Below are 26,641 nucleotides of genomic sequence, written 5' to 3' on the forward strand. Positions count from 1 at the left end.
CTCATCTATTAAGGTACAGATTCTCCCATCATGTGAACTCATCAAATCAAGATTGGATGCTTGTCTAAATGAGATGGTCTAGTTGTTAAACCACAAATTAGTGGACATGAGGCAGGAATTACTGCATGAAGATCTATGGCCTCTATGGAGGAGGTCAGACTAGATCACAGTGATCTCTTAAAATCTATGTGCTAGGGTCTGTATAAATACCTATAGAAACATTGTTAAGCTGCAAAACAGGATGGGAGGAGACAGAGCAGTTGAGAGAGATATGGGAATATTGGAAGCAAGTGGGGAAGTAGGAGAAAATTAGAGCAAATATGTAGGTGCAAACAAGTGAGTTGCTTATGAGTGAGAATAAGGAATTTGAATTTGAAGCAGCCAAAGACAGGAAGCCAGAAAAAGGATGCAAGAAAGGGAGCAATGTGGTTGAAGTGGTGAGAGAGGTTAGAGACTAGCTGGCAGCTAGTTCAAAAGGAGTGACAATACTCAAAGTGAGAAATGATCAGGGCCTGGACAAGAGTTTTAGTTGTGGAGACAGAGAGGCCTGCACAGATTTTAGAGATATGGAGATGAAGAGACAGGATTTGGGGCCAAATCCAAATTGCATTGGAGTCAATAGAAAGACTCTCATTGACTTAAATGGGCTACAATAGGTCTTTAGTGAGAGACTGAATATATGAGAGAGAAGAAGAGAGAGAGAGAGAGAGAGAGGAGTCACAGATGACACCAAGATGGTGAGAATAGGAGAACAGTGCAATCATTAGAAGATATAAATCAAGGCTGTGGAGAGGGATTGGGAGAGGAATGATGCTTTATAATGAGAATTTTAGTTTGGGTCTGAATGAGGTTGCGATGGTAGCAGGGATTCCGGGAGCAGATATCTCAGAGATGGGGATATGTAAATGGATAGTGATGCGGTTAGAGTAGAAAAGTAGTTCGAAGACACAGCCAAAGACAGACCTGAATGGAGAACAGCTATCAAACACTTTGAACAAGACAAATCCAAGAAACTGATCAAAAAAAGAGCCACAGGTATCATGCCAAGTCTTCAGTGGGAGCCTACACTTTCCTATATGACAACTGTTTGTGACCTTGCTCCTTGCAGCTCAGACTATACAGCCACAAGACCACACACAAGATGCCATGACATCATCAGCTACGACAGACAGCTGTATGTCTGAGAGATGGGGATATGAAACTGGACATTGATGGAGATTAGGATAGAAAAGTAGTTTTGGAGGTTAGCACCACAGAGGTGGTGGTAGAATTGATGTACTCTGTGATGGCACATGCCCCCATCCCACTGACACAAAGCCTAATGAGTGTACCTACACTCAGGCAGTGCCAATTAGGAACACCTGTAGAGCATGCTCTATCTGGAGAAGGGGATATTAAAAAGGTGAAGCTGGCCACAGAGCAGGCTGCTAGGGAGCTCAACCTGAGGCAGTGACTAGCTGCCTCTTTCCCCAGCCCCCTTGTCTAGGGCAGACAGACACTGCAACACTGAGAGGGCTCTGGGCATCTGCTCACCATCAGTTCCTTGCAGCTGGACCTGAGGAGCAGTTCCAGGGACTGGAGGTAATAGGACTCAGAAAGGACCCTGGGAATGAGCTTAACTGCTGTGGAGGATGTGATTTTAATCAGGAGTGTGTGTTCCACAGCCTGGGAACCCTGGGACAACAGACATAAAGAGATGGTGGCCAAGTCCAGGCTGAGAGCTGACCAACCGCAAGGGAGGGATAGTTCAGTGGTTTGAGCATTGGCTTGCTAAACCCAGGGTTGTGAGTTCAATCCTTGAGGGGGGCCATTTAGGGATCTGGGGCAAAAAAAGCCCAAACTGTTAAGGACAGTACTTGGTCCTGCTAGTGAAGGCAGGGGACTGAACTCAATGATCTTCAAGGTCCCTTCCAGCTCAATGAGATAGGTATATCTCTATATATTATTAATAGGAGAGATTACAGAGCTTTTAGCAATAAAGGGTTCAGTAACCATTAAACAGATAAATGACTCAGACAGGCTCAATATAAGCTACATTAGTGTGTCATTCATTCCATACATGCTTCTACTAGGGACCTGTAGAATGAGGCTTTATAATGATGTTTCTAATGGGCTTGAAGCACAGCATGGTGATAAATGTGAGGTTCTAGTGGTGAAGGAGATATACATTACAAACACAAACATGCACACTTTGCTTGGGGAAAATAGCATTTTACATGCTTTTTTCAAAATTTGACATTCACATTTCTGAGTGCTACCTGCCCTTCTTGCTCATATAGATGTGAATGTTGGAAACACAATAAACTTGGGTCACCCAAAAATGTGTGTACACATTTTGGAGAGGGGAAAATATAGAGAGACCAGTTAGGCAACACAGTCCTGTGTTTTCATGCTGTCGTGCTGTTTGCTTTAAAATAATGTTGTGTGTGTGTTTTTCTGTATTCATTTTGATTTATAATATATTAATATTGCTCCTTATGTGCTTATGATATTCTAAGATTTATAATAAGCCTTCCTCATTTAGTCACTGAATCAGATAATTGGCAATCCTTATTATAGCCTCATTCTGTCTTTTATTTGTTATTTTGCAAACCACTTATTATCCTCCCTGCAGTTTTAGTGACTGACGATGAATAAATGCCACCTGTGACATTCAAAGTCTATTTTCTTTAATCCTGGATTTTAAATTTCCTGAGATCCTGCACAGTATGTGATGGTAACATACAGTGGAGACTGAAAGAAAAAGGCTAAAAATTGAAAACATTGCTGGGACTGCTGCAGAGCTTTTCAGATAAGCAAGCAAGTATTCCTAAAGTGAGCTAAAAACAGTGACTAGCATGGGAAGAAAGTTCAGAATAGATGTAGGTTGGAAGATTGTGTGGAAGACTAGGAGACAAGCAGCGATAATAATCAAGTCATTGGATTGGGAACAAATGGTTGTGAAACATTTTTAGACTGAAAAATCTCACAGTTGGGGTAGTGTTTGCATATTTATATTGTTCTGTGATTATATTCAAGTAGAGTGTGGTAAGCAGTTCAGGACTTTTCACTCTCCTAGGGCTGGGACAGTCAACTTTTGCTTATGGGCTTCACTGGCAACTTTCTGAGAATTCTAAGGCTGAATCTAATTGCCATAAAATTGAGATTTTATGAGGAAAGTGTGGCCTGGTGGGATGGCAAATCCCACCACGCAATGCTCAGTTTTGATTGGAGAGATCTAGTTAGTGCTCCACCCAGTCACAACCCTCCATCTTAAATTTACATGTACCAAATTGATTTTCAGTATCCAAGCCAAGTTTTGTATTAATTCAAGTTACTCACTCTATAGACAATAGTATATATTTTCTGTAGCTAATTAGTCTTTCTAGTGTCTTCTTTGCTAATAGAGGTAAGTAAACAAATGTGTAGCTTTGAGGATTTTGGTTAGCTCACTTAGTAAACAAGAGGTTTTACTAAAGCTTTTTTTCCCCACTCAGTACCTTTCCTCCTTCCAAATGAGGTCTGAGATATGTTTGCTAGAGTTTCATATGCTGTTATGAGACACTGTGAGGCAATGTTCTGTATGACAGATTGTACATTGAGAGCGATAAGGTAGGTGAAGTAATATACTTTATTGGCCCAACTTCTGTTGGTGAAAGGGACAAGTCTTTTGAGCTTAACAGAGCTCTTCTTCAGGTCTGGAGAAGGTAACCAGGGTTTCCAAGCTAAATGCAAGGTGGTACCATAGGCGCCGACTCTGTGGCAGCCAAACCAGCACCCACCGGCAGCCAAACTCCCTCCTCCGCCCAGCGCCTCCTGGCGGTCTTGTTGATCAACTCCTCCCCCTCCCTCCCAGCGCCTCCTACACACCGTGGAACAGCTGTGGAGGCGCTGGGAGGGAGGGGGAAGAGCAGAGACAGTGTGTGCTCAGGGGTGGGAAGAGGCGGGGCAGGGGTGGGGGATTGGGTTTGGGGGAAGGGTTGGAGTGGGGGCTTGGGGGAAGGGGTGGAGTTGGGGTGGGGGCTGGGACTGAGCAGGTGTTGAGTACCCCCAGGGAAAATTAGAAGCCAGTGCCTGTGGGTGGTACACACCCTTGTCCAGAGAGACCATGCTGTATTAGAATGATACTTTGTACATGTGTATGCGGATTTGCAATTATGCTGTTGTTGATTATACCTAGGAGAAGCAGACTGAGGGCTGGTCCACACTAACCTGTTACCAGATTTGCCCATTACTTCTCCCTTCTGCAAGTCCCCTCCCAATGGAGCTATCTTGCAGGACCTAGGGTCCCTAGGGCTGGGTTACTTCCACCCCAGAACTGGATGAACACCCACACACCCACACATACATTAACAGAGCAAGTCTGAGCGGACCGGGTCAATCAGCACTGTCAAGCTGACCCCTTATGTCTCTGGACTCACTGGGCTGGAGGAAGCAGCACTTTCAAGCTGTCTCTCCTTATATGCCCCTGGGCTCCATGGACTGGGTCAAGCAGCACTTTCAAGCTGTTACTCTTATGCATCCCAAATTCAGCACGTCCCTATCCCCACTCCCCCAACACTATTGTACTGGCAGTAACCTACTCGATGAGCAAACCCCACAGTATTTTGGGCGCTGCAGGGATCTTTAGCTTAGGTAAAAGAAGCGTTGCTGTAGAGTGAATGGGGGAAGCTAAAAACACAAACGAGTAAAGTTCAGCAAGAGCGATAGAAGCAACCAACTTAACCATAGACGTTATTTATTGAATAATACTAATAATTACACAAGGAGGACTAAACCAACATAATATACATGATTAAAGGTTTTAATACCTAAGGTAGAAAGAAAAACAGAGAGAGAGAGAGCGGGGGGTCTCACCCACTCCATGAGGCTTGAACTGGTCAGGATTCCCAGATGATGGTGGTAGCTGAGGGTTCTGAATGCTGGAGACAGGCAGAGGCCCCAGCACAATCAGTCAGGAGATGGAGTTCCAGTGGAACTGATGCATAGTATAGAGCTAAGCATCAGAACCCTGACTAGAGGGTGAGCAGGGATTTTTGTAGAGAAATTACAGTGGTTCAAGGGAGAACACTAGATTTGTTTATAGGTAAGCTGATGACTCAAGGGTTTTCTTTAGGCTAGACAATAGGAGCTGACCACTCTTGGCTATGGATGGTGTTTTTTTCCAGGGAGCTCACAATGCAACTAGGCTGCTTCAGTATTTGGATATCAATTAAGGATTCATTACTAGAATTGGTCTGATAACTGCTGAGCTGGGTGTGTGTGCAGGCGTAGGTTCATTAGCATCTGGAGTAGAGATTCCCAGGATGCAGTGCTTCCCTGCTTTTTCTGGTCCCAGAATTCAGTGCGGTTCTCTGTTCTCCATTCTGTATGTAAATTGAGATGTCTTTCTGTCCCATCTTTTATGCAGATGAGGCTAGGTGAGTTGTCTTTGCTCTCCATTCTGTATGCTAATGGAAATGTCTTAATCTTGTCACCCTTGTCAGGAGGGGTGTAGGTGTGTTTCCCAACACCCTTCACTGCTCTCTGCAAGTTTTCTTTTTCTGATGGGTTTTGGTTTAAGCAGAGGCTGCGAGGGGGGGAGGGAGTGTCTTGCATGAGTTTGGCTGGATACTGCACCCTGGTTCCCCAGGAACACAGAGGTGTCTGGTATCAAGTCCCGCCGTTGATGGGGTGCTCGCGCTGAGCAAGTATCCCCATCACATCTTTGCTCCGTGGTACCGGGTCTGATCTTCCATCCATTGCAGCCACCGCATCAGTCGTTGTATCCAATAAACTAGCAGAATCAGACCAATTGCTAGTATAATTTGGAAACCAATGATCACCACAATGGGGTGAAGCATGATATTCAAAAGACCTGTTGCACTGGGGCTCCACCCAAGCAAAGTCTCCCACCAAGAGGGAAAGTGCTGCTTGACCCAGTCCATGGAGCCCAGGGGCATATAAGGAGAGACAGCTTGAAAGTGCTGCTTCCTCCAGCCCAGTGAGTCCAGAGACATATAAGGGGTCAGCTTGACAGTGCTGATTGACCCAGTCCGCTCAGACTTGCTCTGTGTTTTTACCTTAATGGCAATGAGACCCATTTCCAGTGAAATGGGGGAAACCTCCTTGTAGAACTCAGGATAGGCATTTAAATGTTGTACAGTTCATATAGGCACAGTAAACTTAATATCACAACTAACAATGGTGGTTACATTATAGAACAGCGATTAACATAAGGCACCATGGGTTGGACCCAATGTCCCATTAATTAATACAATATTACATCTTGTTCTTACACACACACATGCTTTACCAACATAGACAATAACAGACCCCTCTTCCTGGATAACATCTAAGGAACATTGAGACTTATTCCCAGGTTACCCATTCATCCCAACCCTTATGGCTAGTTCCAATCAAGGGAGTACATGCAGGTGCAATGTGAATTTAAACCAAATTGCTGGCATGAGCTTGTCACAATGTGTGCCCTTTTAATGGAACTACCCAGTCTGGGGGACCTTGCTGAGTCAGGTCATGTTCCGCTAAAGTCCAGTTCAACAGTTCCCAGTTTATGAGGAATCGTGTGATATTCTTGCCTGCTGGTGTGATCAGAGACAGCTGCAGTTTCTCTCTGGGTAACGGAGATGTCTGAGTTCCAATGACAATGATGACAGGTAGGTGCATGGTTGTTCCCTAAACAGCGAAGGAAACCAGGGCTACCCTGCACCTTCTGGCACCCAGGAGGCTGTCACTGGGTGTGTTTGAGGGTGTACATCCTGTTTGAGACCACAACGGCTTACAGAAGAATGGGGTGGAGTCTGGGGTGGTCTTAGTTTCATAACAAAAATTGAGTGACTCTCCGGTGGCACTCTGCATGCTATTGACAATGCTTTTCCAGGGGCAACCCGAGGAGTTGCCAACAGCGTAGAACTGGTAGCGATGCTGCAGGGCCAGGGGGTTGCTCCCAATCCCATAGAATCCATGCATGTGGCACAGCAATTTTACTTCCTGGGCTCCAGCTGACAGGCACTTTCAGAGGTTCAGAGGGATCACAGATACAGCATAGAGCCTGGACAGCATCAGACTCCAGACACTTATGAACAGCAGGGTGCTGGTGCACCGGTGAGATGTCATGGCTCGTGTACGGGACCTGTGAGGGGGTAGAGAAGAGAGAAAAACTTCCCACACTCCCCCCGTAAATACTGGGAGAGACTGTGACCAATATTACAGGGTGAACATGAAGCAGTGACCTACGTAAGGGTGGTCATAATAAGTTAAGGACTTTTCTGGCCTTTTCCTGTCTTAACATTGGGGTAGGCACTGACCAGCCCACTCGATGTGTATTTTCCAACGGCTCAAAGCTGTTCCTTCTTGCTGGCCAAGAAGGGTGGCCGACAGGATGGAGAAGACAGTCTTGAGAGTCAGGTGGTTTCTCTTTCCATTCTTTGAGCTGTGAAGAATGAAAACATTTCCACCAGGGTTTTTCATTTTTCCCATTTAGGATTTCTACCTGACACACACTGGGGCTGGCCCGATTCACAATAGAGCTGTAGCCATCCCAGGTGTGTGTAAAGAGCTGCTTAGCAGTGACAGATGCAGTGTTGGTTTTAGTAGGGATGGCTTTCACCCTGGATTTTTTTTAAAACAAAGTCAGTGGATTCATACACAGCTGAGAAACTTTGGCAGCTAGAAACTGAACCAAATTCCTCAGCACCTACACTGTTGCTTGCTACAGGCAAGGATTCATTCTGAGCTAACTCAGTCAACTCACTTCCACACCCTTCAGTTGCAGCAAACTGCTTGCAAAAGCTAGCATGAGGTTTTACTCCTTCAGGAGTATTTTTAGGCAATAATTCATTTTCCCCAGAAATTTTGTCCTTTCCCTTTTCAACTAGGAGTTGCTCTAGAGAAACATCTTCCTGAGCATCTTTCTGGGTTTCAGTTGAGTCTAGAACGACTTCTGAGACAACTGACATATCCTCAATCAGCATAAGCTGAAAGACACACTCTGTCTGCTCCTCAGAGAGAAGATTGGAGACAAGCTCTGCTGCGCCAGCAGATAAACTGCCATTCTTAACAGTCACCAGGTTTGGAATTTCTTCCCCTTTGTTTCCAGACAAACTTTTGGAGATTGGGATATCTCCCTCCATGAGCAAGTCATTACCCCCAACAGACACAGTCCTAAGAACACTTCCTTCCTGGGTTTTAGTTGAGTCCAGAATCACATCTGGCACAACTGACAAATCCTCAGTCAGCATAAACTGAGAGGTACTTTCTGCCTGCTCCACAGACAGAACACTGGAGCTATTTTCTTCCCCAGCAGTTAAACTACTTTTCTGACTAGACAAACAGTTTGAACTTCCCTCCCCGTTGTCACAGACCACATGGCTTTTTACAGACAAACACTGGGAGATTGGGATGGCTTTCTTAACAGGCAAATTGCCACTCCCAAGAGACAAACCATGGGAGACAGTTTCTCCCTCATACCCGTTGAGCTGAACCTGCTTAGTGGTGGGTCTCCCTTCGGAGATCCTATTCACTAGCAATTGGGCTAACATCCCTGGGTTCCCCACTGTAGCCCACACAGTGGTCTCCTCCGTACATCGCACTGACGTCTTGCAATCAGCTGGGGAGGCCTGTGGGGAACCTGGCACCCCTACTGATCGTCAGACTCCCAGAGCCTCCACTCAGAAGAGGGGGCAGGGATCTGGCTTTGACAGGGAGTGGACGTGGGGGATGGACTCCGTACCGGAGCAGTGGGTTGTGGGGGAGCTCCCTGCATTAACTCTGTTTTCCGCATGACCTGAGACAAAGCATTAATCAGGATGCTGAGAGGCTGGTGATCATATTTTCCCATATCCTCTCCTAAATTCACCAGCTCCTTCCAAATCATGTTCCTAAGGGTCGACGCTGCTCAGGGTTGTGGGAGGTAGGGGAATTAAGATTGGGAGGGTGCCTGGCAGAGTGAGGACCATTATTTGTAAATGTGATCACCTGCACAGGCTCTGAGATAATCTTTTTGCTGACTTGTCTTTTTAAGACACCAGTTTCTCGCAGCAAATCTCCTGCCTGTTTGATTTTTGCCACTAGTTCATTCCAGGTTAGGTGTTCTAAATCCACAGTCCCCATGGTCATTTTTGTCTGAGAATTTAGTCCTGCATAAGTGTTCTGTACTAATTCATGTCCCTGATACTGGAAAGTGATAATCCCATTCTCTTCTGCATGGGGTAATGAATCAGAGAGGGCTGCCAGCATTTTCTTTCGAATTAGGTAAGCTTCTGGGGCCTCTCCTGGTTTCTGCTTTTCCATTAAATACAGTTTCTTAAGGGACGATGCAGGCAGTAATATTTTAAAAGCACTTATCGTCCATTCCCGGGGTCCAGTGGCAGTCCACTCCCAAGAACCTATGCCTATGTCTAGAGCATCTGCATCACAAGGAGAGGCACATAACTGAGCCAATTGGGTTAAGTCCATGCTATCAGCAGAGGGGTACATTTGCCAAACACGGGCCAGCCATGCAACGGCTGCGTCATGGTTCAGTGGCCCCAGTCTCTCAGCAATAGCCTTGGCTTGACTAGGAGACCATCTTACTACATCTGTGACCAGCTCTGCTGTGGGAAGATCAGCTCCTGCAACTATGCACTTAACCTCCCTTGTGGAAACAGGGGCAACATTATGCCTGTGTGGCCAATTGGGGTAAATGGGTTTTGGGGGACAGCATCAGGGGGTATCTGTGTTTTCCCAGGGGGCTCTAAATCACAATCTTCTCTCAACCTTACAGCTGCTACCACCCCCTTATGGGCACTAAGTTGGGCACACAATTTACTAATTTTTGCCTCACACTCCTGATGGTCTGCTGCTGCCTTTGCTGCCCTATTCTCTTCTGCCAAGAAGCGAGTTGCTGCTCTTGCTTCTTCTAACAGAACTTTTGTGTGTGTTAACTCTTTTCTATACTGTTCTGCATTCCTGCTTGCCTTGTCTCTCTCCTCTTGTATATCTCTGAGTACAGTCACCATTCTGAGCTTTTCTGCTATCAGTTCACACCCGTCTGTCTCACATTTATTCAAACGTTGTTGTAACTGTTTTTTCTCAAGCTCTAATTCCTGCCCTCTCTTTACCATTTCAACCATGTCCAGACAGACATGCGTAAAATAATGCCCATGCAGCAGCTGCATCCTTTGCACTACCACGTGGCTTAAAGGTTGTGCAATATTGTTCAAAGCTCAGACTAGCTTCAGTCAGGGGATTCTCACCCTTAAAACACCCCCTTTCCCAAGGGCATTTCCCCTTTTTTATTATCCATCTCTCTAACCTGTTGGTTTTCTCCTGTCTCAAGCGAGCAGCAAAAAGGTCTTTTTCAGCCATCTCTATTTCCTTATTTCACTAATGATCCCCACCAACAGCTCTTTCTAACACCTTTACTTTGAAGGCACTACTCTTAACTCCTTATTTCACAGTTCTACAGGTATTCTAAGCACAATTCTTAACAGAAGGTTACCAAGTAGTGTATGAGAGAGAGAGACCTTGCTAAAGAAACTTGGTCTGAAAAAAGAACAGAAAGAAAGCTTACTCAGGTCTGTGCCTCAGTTTCCCCACTCCACAGCAACTACTCAACAATTACCACGTGATTAGAGTCACGTGCTGCCCGCATTCTCCACCAATTTGTTACCAGATTTGCCCATTACTTTGGGGTATGCTCATTTATTCGGGTTACTCCTCTGGGGAAGCGGGTTTTGTAATTCTGTCTATGTACTGCTTGTGTCACTTGTGTTTACATATGGAGCTCTACTTCTCCCTTCTGCAAGTCCCCTCCCAATGGAGCTATCTTGCAGGACCTAGGGTCCCTAGGGCTGGGTTACTCCCACCCCAGAACTGGATGAACATCCACACGTACATTAACAGAGCAAGTCTGAGCAGACCAGGTCAATCAGCACTGTCAAGCTGACCCCTTATGTCTCTGGACTCACTGGGCTGGAGGAAGCAGCACTTTCAAGCTGTCTCTCCTTATATGCCCCTGGGCTCCATGGACTGGGTCAAGCAGCACTTTCAAGCTGTTACCCTTATGCGTCCCAAATTCAGCACGTCCCTATCCCCACTCCCCCAACACAATTGTACTGGCAGTAACCTACTCGATGAGCAAACCCCACAGTATTTTGGGTGCTGCAGGGATCTTTAGCTTAGGTAAAAGAAGCGTTGCTGTAGAGTGAATGGGGGAAGCTAAAAACACAAACGAGTAAAGTTCAGCAAGAGAGAGAGAAGCAACCAACTTAACCATAGAAGTTATTTATTGAATAATACTAATAACTACACAAGGAGGACTAAACCAACGTAATATACATGATTAAAGGTTAATACCTAAGGTAGAAAGGAAAACAGAGAGAGAGAGAAAGAGCAGGGGGTCTCACCCACTCCATGAGGCTTGAACTGGTCAGGATTCCCAGATGATGGTGGTAGCTGAGGGTTCTGAATGCTGGAGACAGGCAGAGCCCCCTGCACGATCAGTCAGGAGATGGAGTTCCAGTGGAACTGATGCATAGTGTGGATCTAAGCATCAGAACCCTGACTAGAGGGTGAGCAGGGATTTTTGTAGAGAAATTACAGTGGTTCAAGGGAGAACACTAGATTTGTTTATAGGTAAGCTGATGACTCAAGGGTTTTCTTTAGACTAGACAATAGGAGCTGATCACTCTTGGCTCTGGATGGTGTTTTTTTCCAGGGAGCTCACAATGCAACTAGGCTGCTTCAGTATTTGGATACCAATTAAGGATTCATTACTAGAATTGGTCTGATAACTGCTGAGCTGGGTGTGTGTGCAGGCGTAGGTTCATTAGCATCTGGAGCAGAGATTCCCAGGATGCAGTGCTTCCCTGCTTTTTCTGGTCCCAGAATTCAGTGCGGTTCTCTGTTCTCCATTCTGAATGTAAATTGAGATGTCTTTCTGTCCCATCTTTTATGCAGATGAGGCTAGGTGAGTTGTCTTTGCTCTCCATTCTGTATGCTAATGGAGATGTCTTAATCTTGTCACCCTTGTCAGGAGGGGTGTAGGTGTGTCTCCCAATGCCCTTCACTGCTCTCTGCAAGTTTTGTTTTTCTGATGGGTTTTGGTTTAAGCAGAGGCTGCGGGGGGTGGGGGGGGGCAGGGGAGAGTGTCTTTCATGAGTTTGGCTGGATACTGCACCCTGGTTCCCCAGGAACACAGAGGTGTCTGGTATCAAACCCCCCACTTCGAACTAAGATACGCAACTTCAGCTACGTGAATAACGTAGCTGAAGTCCAAGTATCTTAGTTCGAACTTACCGTGGGTCCACACGCGGCAGGCAGGCTCCCCCGTCGACTCCACGTACTCCTCTCGCGGAGCAGGAGTACCGGCGTCAACGGCAAGCACTTCCGGGATCGATCCCAGAAGATCGATTGCTTACCGCCGGACCTGGAGGTAAGTATAGACGTACCCTGACTAACATTTGGTTTCTACTCACTTCCTTCTTACCTTTTTATAATCACTTCAGGTGGAAACTACTTCTCTTAACCCAATAGGTCATATCAACTGGTATATTGACCAAAAAAAAAAAAAAGCCTGGGTTTTAAAATGTTGTACTTGGGAATTACAGTAAAGGAATTAGATTTTACAGTGCAACTGGGCTATTACTGAGCAGCAAAGCGAGGTTAGCTGGTGGGAATCTGAAATTAGACAAATTGTCCAGAAGAGGAGCTAAGGTCTCACCACAGTGGTGTAAAGTGGCCTCAGTGTAAATGAAAATCAGGACCAACATTTCTGGAATGGTATAGTCAAAACCGAAATAAATATAAAAAGCGTACCTACATTATATTAGTCTATCACACCTAATACAGTAGTATCTATCGCCATCTTATCACATTTTGGGGGGAAATCTTGGTGCAGGTAATGGCTGATTAGTGCCCAGATACTTTCTATCAAAAATAACTTAGATTTCAGCACAAAGAGGATGGAACAGATAGATATTATTTTTAAACTGACTCCCCATTATGAAAACATCAACATGGGTTTATATTACTGGAAAATAACAGACTATTTTTGCAAATAAATAAAGTAACACAAACTCAGACTATTTTTGCAAACTTCAGAAATAGTTTGTGAGGGCCACACAATCTTGAACTTCATAAGGAGATATGTAGTTATCCAGGCACTCAATCCCCCACCCACATACATCCGTGACTTCAATAGGAGCAAGATCAGAGCCTATGTGGCTAGGACTGAAAGAATGTCATGACTTTGTGTGGAATTTCACTAACGCTAGGTAGTTGTATTCTATGCTGGCTATCCAGTTTTTTAATTAACTTGATGGCATTTCTCTGTAATTGTCTATTGAGCAAAGATTCAGTTGACAACAAGCCCCACCCACTATAGCTCTGCCTATCCTCTCAGTAGAGTTTAATGTGTTGATGCCCTGAATGATTTATCTCCCTGACAGAAAGAAAATAAATAATAATGGGGTGGGGGGGAAGGAATGAGTGTGCACAGACAGCCCCTTATTGTGGAGGGGGGAGAATGGGGAACCCTGGTATGGGGGAGGTGGAAATGGAGGAACAGAGTCCCTGACATGTGGTGGAGGGGGGAATGAAGAAGTATGTGGAGAAGAGGGAATGACGGAACACACACAGCGTGTGGTGGGGGAGAAATGGGGGGGGCACACAAAGACCCTCACATAGGGGATAATGGGGGACAACCAGTATGTGGGGAGGGGTAGACAAATGGTACCTTGCATGGGGAGGAAATTGAGAGTGGGGAAGTTTGCGGGAAAGAGAAAAGGAGGGGCACACAGAGTCCTTGGCATGAGGTGAGCAGGGAATCCTTGAAACTGCAGGGGGATAGGAGGGAGCTTGTGTGGGGGAATGGAGGAAGGAGATCAGCCTGCAGAAGTTATGAATTCTACCACACCCTAGTCTTTAGCCTTCTTAAAAATTTCAAATAATTTTGCAACTACTCAGAGACCTGGTGCTGTGAGAATGTGTGAATGGAATGTTCCTCAGTACTAGGACTTCAGTTCATCCATAGTCAGCCGATGTTTTCAGTTCAGCTTTTCTGAGGAGGACACAACAGTGAATTACAGAAGACACTCCTGGAAGTTTCTTATGCTACATCACTACAGGGGGGAGTCGATTTAAGATACGCAAATTCAGCTACGTGAATAGCGTAGCTGAATTCGACGTATCGCAGCCGACTTACCCCGCTGTGAGGACGGCGGCAAAATCGACCTCTGCAGCTTCCCGTCGACGGCGCTTACTCCCACCTCCCCGGTGGAGTAAGAGCGTCAATTTGGGGATCGATTGTCGCGTCCCCGAGAGGTCGATTTCTACCCGCCGATTCAGGCAGCTAGTGTAGACCCAGCCTTAAAGAAGAGATGGCTTTGAGTTGGTAGGGTACAGTGACATTCTGCTAAAAGACTTCACACTGCTGACTTCTTTTTGTGTGGCCTGCACTGTTGATCTAAATATATTGGAGCTGAGCCTTTCCCCTTTCACTGTAGGAGCTTATGCAAGTCATTTAACTTTCCTGCCCCTCAGTTTCCCTATCTGTGAAGAAGGAATCATGAAACCCATCTTTGTGAAGCTCTATGAAATCACAGGGTGAAGAGCACTATGTAAGAGACAAGTATGATTATTATAAAAGGAGGTTAATGCTTTCAAGCCCAATAGCACAGTCTATTTTGAAGAAAGTTGTGTAGACATCTACAGCAATCTATTTAGGTATGTCTAAGGCACCTCTCACTTGGGTATCTAAGTGCCATGTAGCCCTGCACAGCTAAGAACTAAATTTAGTTTTGGTAAATCTGCAAACATTCCACATTACACTGACCTCTCAATTTAACACTCTGTGCATCTAATGCATTTAAACTACACTAAGGACTCAACAACAAAGTACTAACTTGGGCTTTCCTTTGAGGAAATTTTTAACATGTTTTTAATTATTAACCCATTGGCTCCAGCAGTTAGGTTGTGTCTCATTACTGGCAATGGTCTTCAGGATAAGAAGTCTCTCACTTCCAGTGATCTAATAGGTACCTGGGATGTCTCAGATTAGGTAAGTGGGCAGGGGTAGGGGGGAAAGAGTGTCTTTCAGCAGAGGCAGCAAGAATGAACCGGTTTGGGAACCTAGACTCCTGAATTCTAATATTGGCTCTACCACTAACTCATTGTATGGCCTTGGACACACCACTTACCCTCCTATTTTTCGGTTTTACTTCACTCCCAGTGGTGGTGTTTGACTTACCCAGTTTGTCTGTAAACTGCTCTGACAGTGACAGTGTAAAATGCTATGCATTATTATTATACAGTCTGGTCAGTCTAATTTGTATAATGGTGACATGAGTTTAACTTAGTTCTGAGTTACCTCCCAAGAGCTCAGAACATCAGTATAATCTGTCACAAGGTAATCACTGCATAACTCACATCACTATTGTATGCAGAGGAAATCTTGAGAATCATTTGCGATAACAAGACCTTGGTGAGACAGACTGAATGGCTCAGGTGACTGGTACACCTCTACCCGGATATAACGCTGTCCTCGGGAGCCAAAACATCTTACTGCGTTATAGGTGAAACCGCGTTATATTGAACTTGCTTTGATCCACTGGAGTGTGCAGCCCCTCCCCCCCCCAGAACGCTGCTTTACCGCATTATATCCGAATTCATGTTATATTGGGTCATGTTATATCAGGGTAGAGGTGTAATATGGTACAGGGACTGTCATGTGTTTCAATGAAGCCCAAAGTAGTAGTGACCCAAACATTTCTGGAAAATTGTTATTCTGTATTACCTGCCTATGATCTCAGTCCAGTTCCTAAAATGAAGTGTTCACATAAAAAAAAATCATAATTGCACTTATTAGCAGTCTCAACAAAGAGGTCCAGGATAGAGTCGTCATAGGCTACACTGAGGATTTTCTGAAAATCTCCTACCATCACTATAACCCAGGTGCAGCTCCACCAGTCGCAGCACCAGTGGGAGCACAAACTGTAGTCCAGCCACAGGCATTTTATCACTGGTCTGGGTTGTCTAATCCTGCTCAAAGCAAGAATTCAAGATTTTTAGAAAAACCTCTGTGTAGATTAAAGCCATAGAGACAGAAAAAACCTTGCCCCAGGACAAGGTTGAGGGCCATTGCAGGGGAGAAGAACATAAGAACGGCCATACTGGGTCAGACCAATGGTCCATCTAGCCCAGCATCCTGTCTGCTGACAGTAACCAATGCCAGGTGCTTCAGAGGGAATGAATAGAACAGGTAATCATTAAGTGATCCATCCTCTGTTGCCCATTCCCAGCTTCTGGCAAACAGAGGCTAGGGACACTTCAGAGCATGATTGTGCAACCCTGCCCATCTTGGTTAATAGACATTGATGGACCTATCCTCTCTGAAACTTGAAGGAACTTGTATTGTTGCTGCCTGTTATGTTAACAAAGGTTTTCTGTAGCTAAGACTGATAATCCAGCACCTTTGAAAAATGAAAAAGATAAACTAGAACCATTATTATGTAAATAAATAAAGGGAGCATTTTCAATAGACTGCCTGACCAGAAAGTAACAGAAAGAAAAGGTAAAATCAAAAGGTTTTTAGAAAGAACAAGCTACACACAGGTGGCAGATTGTTAGTTCTCCTTAGTGTGTTCCAACTACATCCAGACTATATAAATTTTTGGACTAGATGTAGGACTCATATAAGAGGAAACTAGAATGGAGGTAAATCTTGATGTAGTCTGTCATAACACACAGTTGGAAATTATTCGAGCCATGGATGGGGGAGCATCAGCATAGTAGTGACCATGTGATGGTCTTTCTATTTTGTGACTGTACAGCACCTTGTACAGTGGAGTCCTTGTTCATGACTGGGGCCGTAGGCATTACAATGATACTTAATAAATGGGTCTGATCCAAAGCTTTGATTTCAGTGGGATTTGGATCTGTCCCCATGTGTATTTCTGACTCAACGAGTTCAAAAGGGAAAATAAAGACAGAGAATCTCAATAGATTCAATTGTGGAAGAAAACTGGATGCAGTAAGTGAAATGGAAAAGAATGAAACAATGTATGGAAGAGAACCATATGAGGAATGAAAAGTATTTACATGTATATTAATATATGGTCAATAGCAATAAACAATAGCCAATGTTCATGGATAAGGAAGTGCTATCAGGAATAACAAGAAGAAGAAGTACATACAAAGTATTATAGAAGTGCAGAGGAAAAAAACTAGACTGATCAACGATTCACATTAGTAATGCAAAATAAAAAGGTATAAACAAAAATAGAGAATGAAAGCAAAACTGTAAACTAAACTGAAATAAATGTTTGTTTATTCTCCAAGCACAATGAACAAGAGGCCCCTGGAAACTGTCAGAGATAAGGGTTATGTATTGACAGAAAAATTATTCTTTGCTAAAAATCCACTTCCATCTCTGTGTCCACAAAGAAGGATGGAGACAGGTGCCAGAAGTGAACATAATTTTTAAGAAATAACCAAATAAGAAATATTAAAGGAATCAGACTCACACTGGGTGATGAAAAACACAGAACAACTGAAGAATGAGAAAATTCTAGAACCAGATGGAATCAATTATTAATTACTAGTAATGTGTGTTACAGGAACACTTAAAGGCCTCAGTCAAGATCATTCCATTATCCTAAGTTTCAGAGTAACAGCCGTGTTAGTCTGTATCCGCAAAAAGAAGAACAGGAGTACTTGTGGCACCTTAGAGACTAACAAATTTATTAAAGCATAAGCTTTCGTGGACTACAGCCCACTTGCACCTTAGAGACTAACAAATTTATTAGAGCATAAGCTTTCGTGGACTACAGCCCACTTCTCCAGAAGTGGGCTGTAGTCCACGAAAGCTTATGCTCTAATAAATTTGTTAGTCTCTAAGGTGCCACAAGTACTCCTGTTCTTCCATTATCCTAGACGCTGTACAAAACACATAATAAGAGACAGTCTCTACCCTGAAGACCATACAATCTAAACAGACAAGATAAACAAAAGATGGGAGGGGAAACAGAAGCACAGACAGCTGATGTGACTTGCCCACTGTCATATAGCAAGTCAGTGGCAAACCCAGGACTAGCACCCTTATCTCCTGAGTCCAGTGCTTTGTCCATTAGATCCCACTGCTTCCATTGCAATTTCTTTACATATTCTGTAAAACAAAAGACAACCACAATGGATGCCAAACTGCTCTTGTTCTAGGCTGTTGACCCTGCTACAGGGTTATGATATTATATTTACACCCACACTAGTGCTCCTTTACACTGCCAGAGAATTCAGAATCAAGCCCACTGATTTTACCTCAAGGAGTTGGGGGTTTTCCTCAAAAATCAGTGAACAAAATATGGTAAAATGGTTGAAGCAAGCTTAATATTGAAATGATTGGTAACATCTATGGAAGAGGAAATGCATATATCTTGTCCAGATCACTAAACACAAGCTCCATGGTTTAAAAACAGTTTAACCATGTTAACCTACGTCTCTTTCTTGCAAACATCCTGTTTCACTTCATTATTTTTGTCTTTCCATTTTCCATGTACAATCAATACACTGAAAAGTCCGTTAATTCTTCATAAAGTCTGATAATGTTTCTGCATCACAAAAACCATTTCATATGGACTTAGAATTCTCTTTGGGGGAAAATGTGCAGAAATGAATTAGCAGTTGCAGGTCATATTCCTGTTTCATCGTTTTTGTTTGTTTGAATGTGATCCAATTCCCCCTGGCCACCACTACTGTGTGGGGGTTTTGTTTTGGTTTGTTTGTTTGTTTTAATTTAATCTACCTCCTTTGAAATTCTTTGGCTGTTAGGGGTGTTTTTGGCAGTAAGATTTGAAATTTAAATACAATACAGTTGTTTAAAATGTCCCAATTTGTGACTCAACTAGCATGGTGGCACTGGAACATAAGGGGCACAAAGCTCCCTTCATCATGGACAGGCCTACAGGAACAGAAGAGTTCCATAGGGCCACTACTTCCCAAACCTGTTCAGGTGAGTGGGAGGAAACAGAATGTGAAATGGGTGGCACGTTGGCCATCCCCCTCCACCCATGCACTTGGCAGCATAGCTGCACAGGTGTATCAAGTGGGAACTGGAGCATGCTGTGCTGCTTATAGATCTGACACAATTTACGTCCTACCCAGAGCAGCAGAGAACCATATTACCCCTTGCTCAGGGCAGATCACTATCTTATGCTCTAGCCCTTAAATGAATTTTCTCATATGTGCAATGATACTGTTTTTACTCTATAACTCTACTGTCCTACTATGGAAAACACTAGTGGGAGGGGGAACCTAGGTAATACGCAGTAGTTCTCCGTTAAAATATGGTTTGGTCTTTATACATTCCGTAACTGTATAGTTGGGATGAAAACATGTTCTAGCCGTGTTCTGAACTCCAAGACTAACATTATTGAGGCATGTGATTAACACATAGTTTGATCTCATTGTCATTGCAAAAGTTAATTGTGTGTGGAGATTATGAGTTTGTAACAGGTTGTCCTGACATTTTCTACAAGGTAGATGTGACCTTTCTCTCTCCCGACTCCCATTCCCATCTCTCTCACATATGCAGCTCTGCTGTTGGAAACCAAAGCACAACAGCTTTGTGCTCTAGTACATGAGACCCAGAAAGTGAAACTGCTTAAAAATAGAAAGTGAAATAGTCCAGTCTAGTTTCACTGTCCAAATTGATTGAAATGCAAAAAGAAAGCAAATGGTGAAAAATAAATTAGTTTTTTTTTTTTTTTCCCAAATGACAAATGTAGATGACATTAGTGTTTCAGGTAAAGGAAATTTTAATATATAGTATGTGATTTTTATTGTGACAGTGCCCCTTTAAGCCAGCCTGAGCTTTGTCAGGAAAAGGTCTCCAGCAATTGAGCAATACCCTAGTTTAGGCAATCACATTGCTATGCTTCATTGGTTAAGCACAGCAGTAATTCAGAAAATGAAGCCATGCTGCATTTCTCATATTATTTAAAGTTTGCTTTAGTTTTGCAGGTATTTGAAGATTGCAAAATGAACCACTTCAGCGTGCTGTGCTCTGTCGATATTGCAATCTGCTATGAACCATCCTAATGGGTTTCTCTATCTCCCGTGAGGTTAGGGGTTCCTCTCCCCCCTTCTCTCTCAATATATTTCAGTCTATATTTCAATACACTATTAAAAGTCTTATATGAATTCATATAAAGTAACTGGCAGCCCTTCAGATGAAACACTGAACGATTTCTGTTCACCTTTTCCTATGAGACATGGCAGTGTGTTTGTAGTCACTTTAAGTTAATTCTCTTCTCTTCAGAATAGGGGTTTGCAAGCTGTGGTGACAATTTGGATGAGAGAAATTGAAAATACAGAAGACAAGTGTGAGATTTTAAAAATGTTTGCAAGATCAGGCTCTATCTGAGAACACGTAATGTGACTTTACTCACATATTTACTTCCTTGACTACATAGCTCCCAGCCTGCAAACAGTTATGCACAAACTTAACTTTATATATGCAAATAATTCCATTCAAATCAGTGGAACCACTGACATTAGTAATGTTACCCATGTGCTTAAGTATTTGCAGGACTGGCCCTTAAACATACACATGCAGAGCAAAATCCTTCCTCCCCAGAAGAGACTTTAAAACACTGCCTTTAAAGTAAATCCAGAATGAAGAAGTCTCCCTTGAACTTTGCAACAGGACTGCAGGATTCGTTTAATTCTATTTTTATTACTACTTTGATTATTATAATGTCCATATTCGCCACAATGCCATAAAAAGACAGTTTTGATGGGCCTGAACCAAATCTCCAAAGTGAAACACCTCAGTGTTTTAGGAGAATTTGGATCTCTATCAGAACTTGGTGTCAGGTCTCTATAATGGACTAAACTAAACAGGAATCCCAAATGCAAAAACTCTAGCACTTGTAGGAGGCATGATCAGATACACACTTCATGGCTGACCGTTAGCTCTGTAATGGGGTTGAATTCAAACTGTGAACGTTTGATCCATATCTACCTCAAGTGAAAACTGAAAAGCCTAAGATTGCTTTGTCTCCTCCCAACACCTGTTTCCAAGGCCTTGGCTACACTTGCGGATTCACAGCGCTGCCGCCAGCGTAGTCGCGCCGCCAGCGCTGCGAGAGCTCTCTCGCAGCGCTGCAAGTACTCCGCCTCTCCGAGGGGAATAGCTTGCAGCGCTGCGAGAGAGCGTGTAGTGCTGCAGGCGCTGATTACACTGGCGCTTTACAGCACTGCACTCACTGCGCTCAGGGGGGGTGTTTTTTCACACCCCTGAGCGCAGCAAGTGCAGCGCTGTGAATTGCCAGTGTAGCCAAGGCCCAAGACTTCTCTGTGCCATGACAAGAGAATAAACTAAACCTTAACATAAGTTGCTATTTATTGAACTGGGAGAATTATATATTGTCCACTATGTGACCCCAGACAAGAATAGGTCTCCAGTTCACATTAGACTGTTTTCCAGCAAGTTCCCAGTAGGCAGAATTCCAGGGGTGGGCCAGACCCTCATTCTTCTTCACAGCCATCTTAAACTGGACCTATCCCTTTTTTCTACCCCTCTTCTGTCCAATGCCATTTTGGACAGGGCTCGGCTGCCCGGGGGGGAGGGGAAGGGGCAAGTGGGGCAATTTGCCCCAGGCCCCACAGGGGCCCCCACGAGAATATAGTGGGCTGTAGTCCACGAAAGCTTATGCTCTAATAAATTTGTTAGTCTCTAAGGTGCCACAAGTACTCCTGTTCTTTTTGCGGATACAGACTAACACGGCTGCTACTCTGAAACCTAGTATTCTATAGTATTGCAACTTTTTTTTTATGGAAGGGCCCCCCAAAATTGCTTTGCCCCAGGCCCCCTGAATCCTCTGGGCAGCCCTGCCTGGCACTGAAGGACCCCAAGATTCCCAATCAAACCAGAGTCTCAAGCACAAAGGCCAGGGCCAAGCAGGCAGACAGAGTGTGCCAGCTGCTCTCTCTATGATGGCCAGACTCAGAAACCATAATCCTAACAGCTAGGAACTTTGGGGAAATTCAGCTCTAGACCCGAACTTTGCAGCTGGGCCCTGTCTGTAACTGAAAGTCAGCTAGGTTGAGAAGAACTTGCTAAGGTGGCTGCACACACAGTTTCCGGGAGGGATGGTCCGTGTATGGAAGAGGACAAAGGAAATCGGGATGTCACAGGCACCAGCCCCTGGCTCCCCCTACAGCCTCAGTGCCCAGGGGAATTCTCGCCCCTCCGCGACACAGCAGCGGGCTCCAGCCCCAGTCGGGCGGCGCCAGGGCCCCGCCCCGCGCTTGCTGATCGGGCGGCAGAAGCCCCTCCCCCCGCTGGTATGTGAAGGGAGGGGGGCTGGAATGACGCGAGCCCGGGTCACGTGACGCGAATGGAATGCTAACAATGTAGCGAATGTCCCAACTGTGTCCTGCCGCTGCCGCACTCGGAGCCCGGGACGGGGACGGAGAAGATGGGGAGCGAGCGGCACCGCCGGCAGAGACGCGCCGGGAACGGCCTGGGCGCTGCTCCCTGACTCCGACTGCACAGCGAGACGGGCGACGCGGGGGCTCGGCACTTTGTCCCCCGGCTCCCCCCGGGACTGGAGGTGAGGACGGGGCGGGGACTCCCCGGGGACGGGCCCGCAGCTCGCCCCTGCACAGAGGCTACTCAGGTTCACTCAGGGCAGCGCGGCGGGTGCGCTTGTCCCGGGGGTCCCGGTAGCAGCAGCAGAGCGCGCCCCGGAGCGGCACGGGCTGCGGGGCGAGGCTGGGGGAGTCGGTGCTCCCTGGAGCGAGGCAAAGGCAGGACCCAGAGAGGGCGCGCGCGCCTGTGCTGGGGTGGGGGTAGGAGTCACCTGGGGGACTGGCGAGGAAGAGCAGGACCCAGCCAGCCCTTGCTGGGCGACAAGCAGGACTGAGTGCAAGTAGGGTGACCACTGACCAGACAGCAAATGTGAACAATTGGGACAGGGGGTGGGGGGCAATAGGAGCCTATATAAGAAAAGGACCCAATAATCGGGACATCTGGTCACCCTAAGTGCAAGTGTCTTCGAGGTGGGCAGGGGCAGCTGAGGGCTCCCGACCCCACCCCGGGAGGGTGGCGAAGAACCGGATCCAGGGGCGGGGAGCAGAAGTTCTCGGCGGAGGTGGCTTGCGGGGAGTCGGTTCTTCCCGGCGGGCGGAAGGGAAGAGCCGCGGCCAGTGCCTGTGTGGAGGCGGCGGCTCTAGGGGTCGGGGGCTTGCAGCTCCCTGGGGTAACCAGGGAAGGGGCTCCGGGGCCCGGCGGGTGGCTCAGCCGCCGCTGAGTGCGCGCTCTGCTTGCGGGGAACGCCGGGCGCCGTGCCCCGGTGGCCGGGGCTGAACCGGACTCGGGCCCGTCCCCGCGCTCCGGTCCGCGCCGAAGAAAAGGGACGAGAAAACTTTGGAGCAAGTTGGGCGCCGGCCGGAGCGAGCGTCTGAGCGGAGCGGGCGGCCGGGGTCCCTTGGTGTGTGAGCGGCAGCGCTGGGCCCGGGGGCTCGCTCTGTCCCGGGCCCGAGGGCAGCCGGGGAACGTGGCCCCCCTTGGCAGCCGCGCTCCACAGTTGCTTTCCGACATTTTCCCGAGCGCTGCCTCTGGAGCAGACATGAACGTGACAGCCCGGCCCGGGAGAGGCCCCTGCCGGCCGCCTCGGACACGCACTTAGGCCTCGGTGCCCCCAGCTGACTCTCCCCTACCCCAAATAGCAGCAGGCTGGTGGCTTGTCGCTCTGGGGAGGACGTGCCTGGCTCTTTTCCCGGGGGTGGGGGGCTGCGTTTCCAAACAGACTCTTTCCACGTCCCACCTGCTCGGAGTGTAACGCTTACATCCCGGAGCTCTCCCAGCTTTGACTGAGCCCGTCCTCGTGGCCTCTGGGCGCCCTCCATTTCCTGCTTGACAGCTAAGGAAAGTGGAGTAGAAATGTGTGGTAGGTTTGATGATACTTTGGGGTGGGCTCTCCCCACAGCACCTTGCCTAAAGAGGTTGTGGTCTCTGTACAAATTAACTGTGGATATTGGGTCACTTCAGTGATGGAGATTCCACCATGTCCCTTGATAAATTTTTCCAATGGTTAATATTCTCACTGTTAAAAAAAGTATACTTTATTTTCAATCAAGTTTAAATTTACACCATTGGATTGTGATACACCTTTCTTTGCTAGATTGAAGAGGTCATTATTAAATATTTGTACTCCAAGACTAATCCAGTCACCCCTTAACTTTCTCTTTCTTAGGGTAAATATGTGAGCTCTTTGAAGCATGTATCTGGGGACTTCTGGGCAAAAAACCCCAGAGCAACAATGAATAAGAATAGCAAGAAAAAACAAGAAGAGAAGGGTGCGGGAAATGAAGACAAAGGAATGAAAGAGAGAATGGCCATAAGAAAGTAGGCAGGGCACCTGTACCTAGGGCATGACACATGGGGATTTTGGTATATGGGTGATGACCCCTCCCTCCACCCAGGATTCATCTCCAAAAAAAGAAGTCATGAGCCACTGTGTTTGGCAGGAGTTTGTATCAACGTACATACGGATCCAGCTCAGATGAACCAGCATCTGGCTTTTTTTATTGGATTTTACTCGGAAGGTGGAGTAAAAGTTCCAAGGGAGCTGGTTTAGATACCTGGGCTTGGTCTACACTACAGCATTAGGTGACCTAATTATGTCAGTGTACACACTACAGTCTTCCTCCTGCCGATGTAAGTGCCCTGTTACATCAACATAATAACTCCGTCTCCACGAGATGCGTAGGGCTCATGTCCGTGTGGTTAAGGCGACACAGTGTTTGTGTAGACACTGTTACTTACATTAGCTGCTGGCTGTCATTCTTGTCAATTTCAGGGCTCCATGATGGAGCTGTGAAATTTACAAGAAAACTAGGCTGTCACTGGGGCAGGTGGGTGCTCAGCTATAGCCAGGCTGCCTCCCAGGCTCCCCTTTCCCAGCCAGGCTGCATCTGCCCTGCTTGGGGCCCAGCTTCCCCAGCTCCTAGCCCAGCTGCTGCCTGGATTCCCTGCTGCCGGAAGCACAGGTCTCCCCTCCTTACCCCTCCCCCCCCCGAACTCTCGGCTCCCCACCGCCAGGAGAGCAGATGTCCCCCTTCCCCTGGCTCTTGGCTCCCCACTGCCTGGACCCCAGCTCCCCCCCCTCGGTTCCCCGGAGCCCGGCTTCCTCTCTTCACCCCGGCTCTTGATTCCTCACTCCCTGGCACCAGGAGACCAGCTGCCCCCTGGCTCTTGGTTCCCCTCTCCCTGCCACTGGAAGCCCTGCTGCCCCCTCCCTGCTGGGCTCTTAGCTTCCTGATCCCGGGATCTGCCTGATGCTGAGCTCAGAACTGGGAGCCCAGCTGCAGTGGAGAGCCAAGAGCCTGGGGAGGGAGGGGCAGCCTCCAGCACTGCCCCTCTTAAGTCGGTGGAAGCACTCCTGGTGAGAACACGCAGCACTGACAGGAGGGTAGTGTGGACATGCCCTTCTTGGATAGATAGGCCAGCAAAAGTGATAACCCATCAGCTTGTGTGTTTTCGATGTGGGGCTATTCAGCAATACCTTGTCAACACTAGAGCCCCCTATTTCTATATGGCTCTGGGGATTAATTAATTCAGTGGATGATACACAGCTCTGCCTCATTTGTTGACAATGCAGATTTGGTCTCTGCTCTGGAGGAATACTTGAACAGTATTGTCAGCTGTATATGTCAGAACTAGCTTGTATTTAGCCCTGGTCAAACAGAAGTCTTGTCATTGGTTACTCTTGCTCCCTGTTTTTATTCCTGCTGGTTGAGGGGATTGACTGAAAGGCGATGAGTGAGGTTAAGAATCTTGGTGTTGCTTTTCATCACACCCTTTCCAGAAAAGCCATGTGGCACAAAGAGGTATTTTTCAGTTGTGATGCTTGCATCTGATTTAGTTTATGACAGTAGTATTCTGTGCCCTTGGGATAGCAAGGTGTTGTTATTGCTACCTTTTTAGAGGGCTCACAGAAGGGCATTCCTGTCATTTGCAGCTTGTTCAGAATTCAGCAGCGTGGTCTGTTGTTTTTTCTCATTGGCGTGAACAACCACAATCCTATTATACCTGTCCTGCACTCTCTACATTTGCCACCTTTGACGTGTTAACAGTCAGACTAATTTGAAGATGGAACAGATGATTTTTAAAGTGGCTTTTATTGCTTAATAATAACTTACTATTTTAAAGTATTGTGAGCTCTCCTCCTTGAGGCTTATTCTACTTTTGCTCTGACCACACCTGTGTCTTTTAGGGATTCTGCCTTCTCACCTTAAATTGTTAGGGGCTTGTATCTTTGTTGTTGGGTCTTTGGAGAATGGAACTTTCTATCCCCTGAAAATTATTTCAGTTCATTTCTTCTATAAAACACCTCATTACTTTTCCATTTAAAAGGTTTTTGGTGACCATTCTTATTATGACACATTTAGAACTTTTTTCCTCTCCTCCTCCTTTTCGTATTAAGACACCATCATTACTTTTTTATTTTGCATATTAATGATGGTAGCTTTTTCATTGTATTTTAATTTGTTATGCCATGCATTGTCCGGAATACCTGCCTGGGGAATATAGTTTAAATTCAATGTATCTGTTTGTTTGTCTACTACCACAACCTCTGTCAGTATTTGTCAACTTAAAAAAAAAAACCTCAACTCTACA

At 46.0% G+C, this 26,641-nt stretch overlaps 1 protein-coding gene across 4 annotated transcripts in view; it reads left to right on the forward strand.

Moving 5' to 3' along the window:
• The window catches only part of LATS2 (large tumor suppressor kinase 2), a 114,100-nt gene that overhangs the window by 30,927 nt on the left and 56,532 nt on the right, over positions 1–26,641 (forward strand). For 2 of the 4 annotated variants that reach the window (XM_054015462.1, XM_054015464.1), the window contains exon 1: positions 22,389–22,571. The exons of 1 other annotated variant lie outside the window; for it this stretch is intronic. The gene's annotated coding sequence lies outside the window, so the exon portion shown is untranslated. Of the gene's footprint in view, positions 1–22,388; positions 22,572–22,856; positions 22,890–26,641 lie in introns of those variants that run through there. One more of the 4 variants, XM_054015463.1, reaches the window with a different exon arrangement.

The sequence above is a fragment of the Malaclemys terrapin genome, chromosome 1 (genome assembly GCF_027887155.1).
Source record: "Malaclemys terrapin pileata isolate rMalTer1 chromosome 1, rMalTer1.hap1, whole genome shotgun sequence".
Lineage (NCBI taxonomy): Eukaryota > Metazoa > Chordata > Testudines > Emydidae > Malaclemys > Malaclemys terrapin.